The sequence below is a fragment of the Papaver somniferum genome, chromosome 7 (assembly GCF_003573695.1).
Source record: "Papaver somniferum cultivar HN1 chromosome 7, ASM357369v1, whole genome shotgun sequence".
NCBI classification, from domain to species: Eukaryota; Viridiplantae; Streptophyta; class Magnoliopsida; order Ranunculales; family Papaveraceae; genus Papaver; species Papaver somniferum.
In genome coordinates this window covers 136,550,478-136,559,444 of record NC_039364.1, presented here as the reverse complement: position 1 = coordinate 136,559,444, position 8,967 = coordinate 136,550,478, and the positions used below count along the sequence as shown (strand labels likewise).

The 8,967-nt window shown below is 35.4% G+C and overlaps 1 long non-coding RNA gene across 1 annotated transcript; it reads right to left on the bottom strand.

Moving 5' to 3' along the window:
* Positions 1–1,492: 1,492 nt before the first annotated feature.
* LOC113298527 lies at positions 1,493–4,089 on the bottom strand. The gene is made up of 2 exons (XR_003334219.1): positions 2,401–4,089; positions 1,493–1,798 (listed from the first exon to the last, which is right to left on the bottom strand). It is a non-coding gene; the product is annotated as an uncharacterized LOC113298527 (long non-coding RNA).
* Between the last annotated feature and the right edge of the window lie 4,878 nt (positions 4,090–8,967).

Sequence of the window (8,967 nt, the reverse complement as noted above, 5' to 3'; positions counted from 1 at the left end):
AACAAGTGTCATATTAACCGTCTAGTTTAAACACAAAACATCTATTCCTAATTTGTCATTAGTTTAATTTACAAAATTTAACCGTAGATAAGCGTTACTATTAATCATAATTATTATTTTTATCGTTATATATCTTTAATGAAATTTTGGTTAAATTAAGTTCAATATGATACTAATTGACAAATGTTAATATTACTTATTAAAATTATAACTACTATTGTCATCATCTATAAGTACGATTATAATATTTTTATTACTAACGGTGATGGTCAAACTATTATTCTAACTACTCTTAGAAATATTATTGAGTCTCAAAAAATATTATTAACATTTATGTGATTATAAATTATTGACCCTACGTATAAATCAAGGTGCTTAATAAGTTTATACGTGACTTCCAAGATTTATAAATAATACTAATCTCACTATTTTTTTTATAGTATTAGATTGTCTACGTGTTCATACTATTTAGATCAATTATTCTCAAATCCATATCAACTAAATCTATTGGTGTACCCTAAAATTTTTACTTCATTACAAACAAACAAATCAATCAATCAAATAATTCCTTTAATAATTGGTAGATTTTAGTTATTAAGATTTATCTCACAACCCAACCCAGTTCTAAACTAATCTAGTTCACTAACTGACACTGGCTATTCTTATTGTCACCCATGTAAGATCTAATAGTGAGCTCTGATACCAACACTGTAGCGCCTCCTAAACTAGCAGCTGACTAATCCAAGAGATTAACTAAATAAAGAGGCACTACGAATCTAATTCAAATACTTAAAAATTCAATTAAGAAATCTGCTACAAAATTTATCCCAAAACTAACCCCGCTCAGAATATATATACATGAACTTCTATCTCAAATGATACATATATAATAGTCAATTGGTTTCCAGATACAATAAACAACATAATAAACATAGCGGAAGTTAACTAATTAACGGAGTCAACACTTGTGTCTTTCGCTGCGCAACTCTGATCTGTCTCTGAAAACCGAAAGTGGGAATACTTAACATTTAACTTTTAAATAATCATAAACAAGATTAAGAAAAACAATAATGTTCTTCCCAGATATTAAATAGTGACCAAGTCAATGAGATACACAAACACGAATATGGACAAGCTCTTTCTTCAAGCAATGTATACTATGGTTGTGTAATTCCGAACTCGCAAATCCACACCTAATCGTAAATATGGATGTCGACAATTCCGAACTCGCAAACTATCGAACGATATAAGCATAAAAGCTGAATTCATTTAGATATAAATGCGAAAGATCATTTCCTCACAGAAGTAAACAAACATGTATATGGACAAACTCCTTCTTCAAACAATGTATATTATGGTTGTGCAACTCCGAACTCGCAAATCCACACCTAATCGTAAATATGGATGTCGACAAATCCGAACTAGCAAACTGTCGACCGATATAAGCATAAAAGTTGAATTCATGTAGGTATAAATGTGAAGGAGCGTACCCTATATACCACAAGTGGAAATTCTCATTTCCCATAACAATCCATAATTACATACCTCACAAGTCCTTTCCATTTCATGGAAGATTCAAAGAATCAACAGAATTATCTTAATGCAATTTAAATAAGGCATGGAATGCACACTAGAAAATGCATGAGTTTGTTAAGCATAAAATTTTTGTAAAAGAAACAACAATGGTTACAAAAGATTCAAATATATTCCCACCTCTTTTGATGAAAAGCCACGCCTACCTCGAGATCCACGATCCACTGGTTCATCCTTTGAATCGATCGATGTTAATATAGACTAACTGTTAATCACGCAAGAAGTTTAAGAATCTAGCCAAAAAGGCTCACACAAGAATCATACAAGTCTATCTAATGGTTTTAGGCCCATTTAAGGTTCTACATCTTTTGCTTATCTATCTTTAGCATATCTAAGGTTTACTAATTAAATTGCATTGGTTTTATAGTGTGTTAGATAAATCTTGTGAATATCTATCACTTTGTAGAAGAAGCCAAAGGTTAATTCGGACCACAAAAGGTCCAAAACATCATTTTAGGATAACTAATCCAAATCCCAAGTCCACTGGGTCAAGACAGGGAACTTGGTGAGTCAACACGATTCAACTCAGTCAGATTAACTGAGTCAGCTAGGGGCAACACGAGTTAGACTGAAAGGAATCTAAGTCAGACTGAAACTTTTCAGTCAGACAGACACAAGGCTTAAACCTGAGCCACTGCAAAGGCCAAAAACAGAACTGCACCATAAGGATGCATCACAATAGTCAACACTCTAATCTAAACTTAAACTGAGCAACCTATCCTCCTTGCCATATAAATTCATTTCAACTTTAAATCACTCAATCAAAACAAACTTTAAATTTCATTTACAAATATAAACTCTTATTACCTGCAATTGCAGCTTTTAGTAATACATTCCAATAAACTGAATCACCGCCAGATTCTCTAAACACCACTTCTCTGCAATTCTAGATATATCTAAGTTACAACTACCACTTCTAAGGGTTATAACTAATTCCTAGATTGCACCAATTGCAACTCATATACATTCATCCCCTGTTATCGACACCTTCATCCTCACCAACAACAACACAACCCACACAAGCAAATCGGCACACTCAACTTGAATTCCTGCGACATCATCATTGTCACTTCATCCAATTACAGACAACATAAGAAACACCAATAACACTACCACTAATATCCGCAACAACTCATTCATACAACTAAATGCAACTTCACTATTCAACCATAACATTTCTAGCTTCACAACTTCATCAACAACACAGATTTTAATCAATGAAACTCAATCTCAATTCATGGCTCCATAACAATCACATAAGAAACAACATAAAGAGTTAACTTTACCAAATTCCTTGAGAAGGATAATTACCTCAAAATAGTCTCAGTCCCACAACACCCATATAGAATTATACTTCACTCCCAATTGTAATTCAATCTCCACACAAATATCTAGCTCTGTCCATTTCCATACTCAATAGCACCACATCAAATCTTCCCTGAATTGTAATAAACTTTATCTTCCAACTGAGCCACTTCTCATCTGCCTCAATTCATCTCAGTTCAACATGACTACGACTCCTTCCATTAGCTTCATTAGATTTAACTTCAGCAACTATACACAACCAAAACAGATTCTCCACTCTACAACTGCATCATCATCTTTCATCCATTTGAGATAGTCATTAGTAGTTTCTCCATGAGTTACCAACCCTTCTGCATAATGAAATACCTATAGTTTCTTCATGTTTTTAACCAAAAGATAACTCTAGTTCCCGACTCACAATAATCACCTTAACTTCCAAAATTCCAGCAATACAACCACACACAATAAAATCAATGCCTTAATTAACTCAAACCCTATCGAATTAGCACAAATTCTTCGACCAACAACAATCACAATTTAACAGAAACCCTAACTTCAGTTAAAAATCAAAATTAAACTTATATAAACATCTCTACTTCAGATCTAATCAAAACCCATCACTAGTTTCTTAATCAATTACTCAAAATCACACAATTTAATCTTCAATTTTAAAGAACCCTAATTACCTTTTCTCCAAGTTCTGTATCAGCCGCTTGAGCCAGTACCACCACCAATATAAACCCCATGATCTATTCCACCTTCTACTGAACACAAATCTTACGATTAATCTCTCGAATTGAGTTTCAAACCAACTTCTCGAAACCCCAATGCTTCAATTTTACAACACGTCAACTGCTAAGCTTCAATTCAACCACAACCCTTGTCATATTCCTCTGGAAGCAACCTAAGTACCATATCAATTGCATACGAATTCAGTTAACGAGTTTAGAAAACCCTAACGAAATTTCCCTTGATTTATATCTCCGATTCCTTATAGTTCTCTTCCTAATTCGCAGCAGCACTATCACCTTCAGCATCTGTATACTAACCTCAATTGATTCAATAAAATCGGATCTCAACTTACCTCTCAACGTTTACAGAAGAAGAGCATAGAAGAAAGAAAGAGAAGAAGAATGAGAAATGAATAAGAAGAAGAAGAAAAAGAATAAAGAAGAAGAAAGCAAAAGAAGAAGATAAGAATGAACTCCTCTCAATCGGTTTGGTGGAGATAAGGCCGACCATAATTTCTTCTACACCCAACGTTTGGATACGGGCATCCCATGTCGGTTTGAGTATAAAAGACTAATTTTCCCTTCATACTCATCCAATGATATCTTCTTCCTCCGGTATCCGGTTGACACGTTCGACTAGTCTATTCTGCGTAAATTTTCGAGATCTATTCAACGGTACTAGTTTCATACCTAGATAGTTGTTAGATTAGTTCCTAATAATTAACTTTCGAGTTACACTAATTAAGTCATTAGCGGTTAATTCGTCTCTTGACTAGTCTAATAGCGTTGACGAGCTTGAGGGTCCTTACAACTGGGCCTCCAGATCCGAAGCCGATTTATGAAGAAGTTATATCACCTGAGCACTAAGCTGATCATTAGCTTGCTGGAGAGCCTCAACCTTGAACTTAACAGCAGCATAAAACTGACTATATATCTCCAGTGAATATATTTGGCCTTCAATACGGCTAATCTTGGCGTTTGCACCCACCAGCTGCTCCTGGAGACCTGCGAATACAAAAGAGTAAGTAATAAGCAAAGGCAACAAAGGAAACAAAGAATGCTGCCAGAATATAAAGGACCCTAAGCTACATCCTGCATGGCTAAGGGATTGTTCTAAACTATGTTGGGCCTCAACAAGGTCCACCTCAGCAGCTTCAAGATCTTCTACAAGGGTATCTCATTCAGTCTGAAGATCATCAACATCAATCTGGAGCGAAGCATTCTCAGAGGATAAAACTTGGTAAATATTATGTAATTCTTTCAATATCTTAACAAATGATGCATGGGACATGGAAGACAATGCAGAGCTAGCCTGAACAAGTCTATTCTTAAAAGAGCAGACCTCAGAAGACAAAACGTTACGCTCTGCAGTAACCTTATCCAACGAAGCACAAACATCTTCAAAATCTGCATGATATTTCTTGCGGATGATTTCTTGGGCTGAGAGGCGTCTCTCAAACAAGGAAATATCCTCCTTTTGCTTTAAAATGAGACCCTCTTTCCACTTAAGGGCTTCATCACATTCCTTACAAAGCAAAGCCATCTGCTTCACGAGATCCGCGTTATGAGCAAACTCGAGAGAAAGTAGGGCCTCGTTATGAACAGTCACGTTCATTAACCTATCAGACTTCTTTTGATAGTACCAAACATCGGAGGTCAACTTGGATACCTGTTCCCGGAGATGTCTAAGCTCACTAGGGCTACCAGCTGACAGGCACAGGATGTCTCAGGACTATGCAACCAAATAGAAATAAAAACAAATCCAAGGGAAAGAAGAGACGAACCTATGGCTCTGAAGTACTCAGCATCCAAAGCAGAATCGGAAGCTTTGCGCCCATCCTCGGCAACTTTAGAATCATTGTTAGCTCTCTCGAGGTCCAGCAAACAAGCCTCCAAGGATCTCTGAGTCTTTTTCAGATCTTCCTTGAAAAAGCGGGGGTCTAACAACCACACCCAATATTTCGCTTAGCAATCTGTATGGACAAACTCCAATATACTTTCTAGAGAATCAACTAGACAATCAGGATCAATCTAGATAAAAAGTATATCAAAGAGTTTATATCTCAATCTCTTGATTTGACATATACTCAAGCAAATAAAAATCTACGAGTCTTTATCAAATACTAGAGAGATAACTTGGATGGTACGAAAGACCAATATCCAAGTGTCAATCAATTTAAATCAACAACCAAAAGGTTGGATATTCTAATTGATTAAACAACGCACAACATGTGATATTTCAGTTATATAACAAAATATAATGCGGAAAAGAAATAACAGAGACATCAGAATTTTGTTAACGAGGGAACCGCAAATGCAGAAAAACCCGGGACCTAGTCCAGATTGAACACACACTGTATTAAGCCGCTACAGACACTAGACTACTCCAAACTAACTTCGGTCTGGACTGTAGTTGAACCACAACCAATCTCACACTGATCCAAGGTACAGTTATGCTCCTACGTCTCTGATCCCAGCAGGATACTACGCACTTGATTCCCTTAGCTGATCTCACCCACAACTAAGAGTTGCTACGACCCAAAATCGAAGACTTTAATAAACAAATTTGTATCACACAGAAAAGTCTATGGTAATAGATAAATCCGTCTCCCACGAATATACCTACGAGTTCTGTTCCGTCTTTTGATAGGTCAAGGTGAACAGGAACCAATTGATAATCCAGACTTATATTCCCGAAGAACAACCTAGTATTATCAATCACCTCACAATAGTCTTAATCAACGCAACGAAAAAAGATATTGTGGAACCACAAACGATGAGACGAAGATGTTTGTGATTACTTTTTATCTTGCCTATCGGAGATATAAATCTCAAGCCAATTATTACAATTGTACTCTTACGATAGAAACAACAAGATCAGATCACACAACTACGATAAAGTAGTATCGGTCTGGCTTCACAATCCCAATAAAGTCTTTAAGTCGTTAACCTGGTTTAGAAGAAGAAACCAAAGGTTAAAGGAGAATCGACTCTAGCTTAGCACAACTAATATCACACAAAATGTGTGGGGATTAGGTTTCCGAGTTGCTAGAGTTCTCCCTTGTATATTCTTTCAAATCAGGGTTTGCAATCAATGTTAGCTTGGTAACAAAGCATTCAATATTCACCGTTAGATGAAAACCTGATTAGATTCAAGCTAATATTTATCAACCGTTAGATCGAAAACATAGCTTGTTATACACAAATGAAATGCACGTTTCTAGGCTTGTGTAACCGTACCCAAACTTGTACATTAGTTGGTTCAACAATAGTTAACCAAATGGTTAGACATATGATCACTTCATATCAACCATACTCTTCTTCACCATAACTAGTTCAAATGACTCAAATGAACTAGTTAGAGAGTTGTTCAATTACAAGGAAATCTCATGTACTACACAAGACACAATTGAAGCAAAAACGATTTGATTCACTTGAATCGATTCATGAACTATATAGCCACGGTTTGCAACTGCATTCCTTAGTTAATATGAATAAGTTAACACACATCGTTTTTAGATATAACCTACTCAAGTTCGCGGACTGGGTTCGCGTACTTAAGTTCTCGGATGGAGTTCACAAACTCCAGCAGAAATTCTCGGGTTTGAGAACATCGCCAATTCGCGGACTTAGCTCACGCACTACTCCGGTTCACTTGATCAACAAAGTTCGCAAACTTTGGTTCAAGGAATAAGGAATTATACATATATGTGTTTCCACAACAATGATTATATCCTCTAATGGTTATATAATCTAAACTCTCTTTTCAATCATTGAAACATTCTCAGAAGTTATATAGTTGTTATTCTCAAACCATTTTTCGACAGAGCAATTTTCAAAGTGATTGAAACATGACATGACTTTCGTCACTAGGTAAAGATGAACTTGACTAAAGCGAAAGCTTACCAACACATATTTCGAGAGATAGATAGGCGAGATAAACTCGGCTCGAAATACCAAATGTGTATAATCTAAGTCTATATAGCAAAACGACTTTTGTCTCAAGATAGAAGATAAATAGACTTTTGAGTGATAGATAAGTTCCAGTCTCCATATACCTTTTAGACGATGAAGATCCACCAGTTTCTTGAGTAGTCCTTCGTCTTGTGTGATGATTTCCATGGAGTTATTGAGCTCAACTACACTTTCTATCCTAGTCCGAGACCTTATCTATAATAGACTAGAAATCAAGACTTATAGTTTTGATCACTAACATTGACAAACATGCTTGAGATAGCAACGTATGCGAGTTTGACCGAGCAATGCTCTAACAATCTCCCGTTTTGTCAATTTTAGTGACAAAACTATTAATACATATGGAATACAAAAAATATAAATACATTTTTGAATCTCCTATTCCACATGTCTAATATTCAACATTACTCGAAATCTTCATCACTTCCAAGTAGTCCAATGATCCCAAAGGTTGTAAGTTTAACATCATCGTTGTTGAAAATCCGTAGCTATAACAATGAGAAAACAGAATTCTCGATCATTGTTATATAGTGACATAGTATCATTACACAGTATCAAAGTTCAATTGTATCACAACTTTGGCAACAATACTATGGTGATATGTAGCACTCCCCCTTAGTCAATACTCCATCTCACATGGAAACCACTCCCCCTTACATAATGATCCGAAAACCATATGTATTTGTAGTGTGAACTATATATTAATTCTCCCAATTTTTGTCAATAAAATTGGCAAAGGTACAAGAACGGAATCCTAATGAAATTTCCGAAAGAGACATTTCATGACCAAAAGAAAGCATATATCATCTTATTTGAATGTAATCATAAAGCCGAAGTTAAATGCATTCATCAAGGAATCTATAAAGATACAAGATAACCCCTATAATATTACACATCCACACTCCCCACGAAGATTTGGCAATTAAGCACAAGTTCAATTAAGAACTCTCCCCCATAAAATGTCATTCCCAAAAGAACAACAAGAGCGACCTTAATTTCAAAAAGAAAAGAAGGATTTCTTTGGACATAACAAATCGCATACAAGTATGAATTTAAATTCAAAATATTCAATTAAATTAACCATAAGAGAACCCATGATAAATTTAATCAAACATGCTCAACATAAGCAAACTTATGGAGACTTAAAAACACTCAATTAGATTAATCACAAGAAAACGCATAATTAATCTAATCGAAATACACAACTAAACTAATCAGAAAATTAATCAATTTAATTGGTCATGCTCGACACAAAGTATCTCATGGAACAACAACTATGTCAAAACAATGACTCAGTCGATAGAGCTCAACGTAAGACACCTTATGGAACAACACAGTATGTACACAAAAATTGTGGATCGGA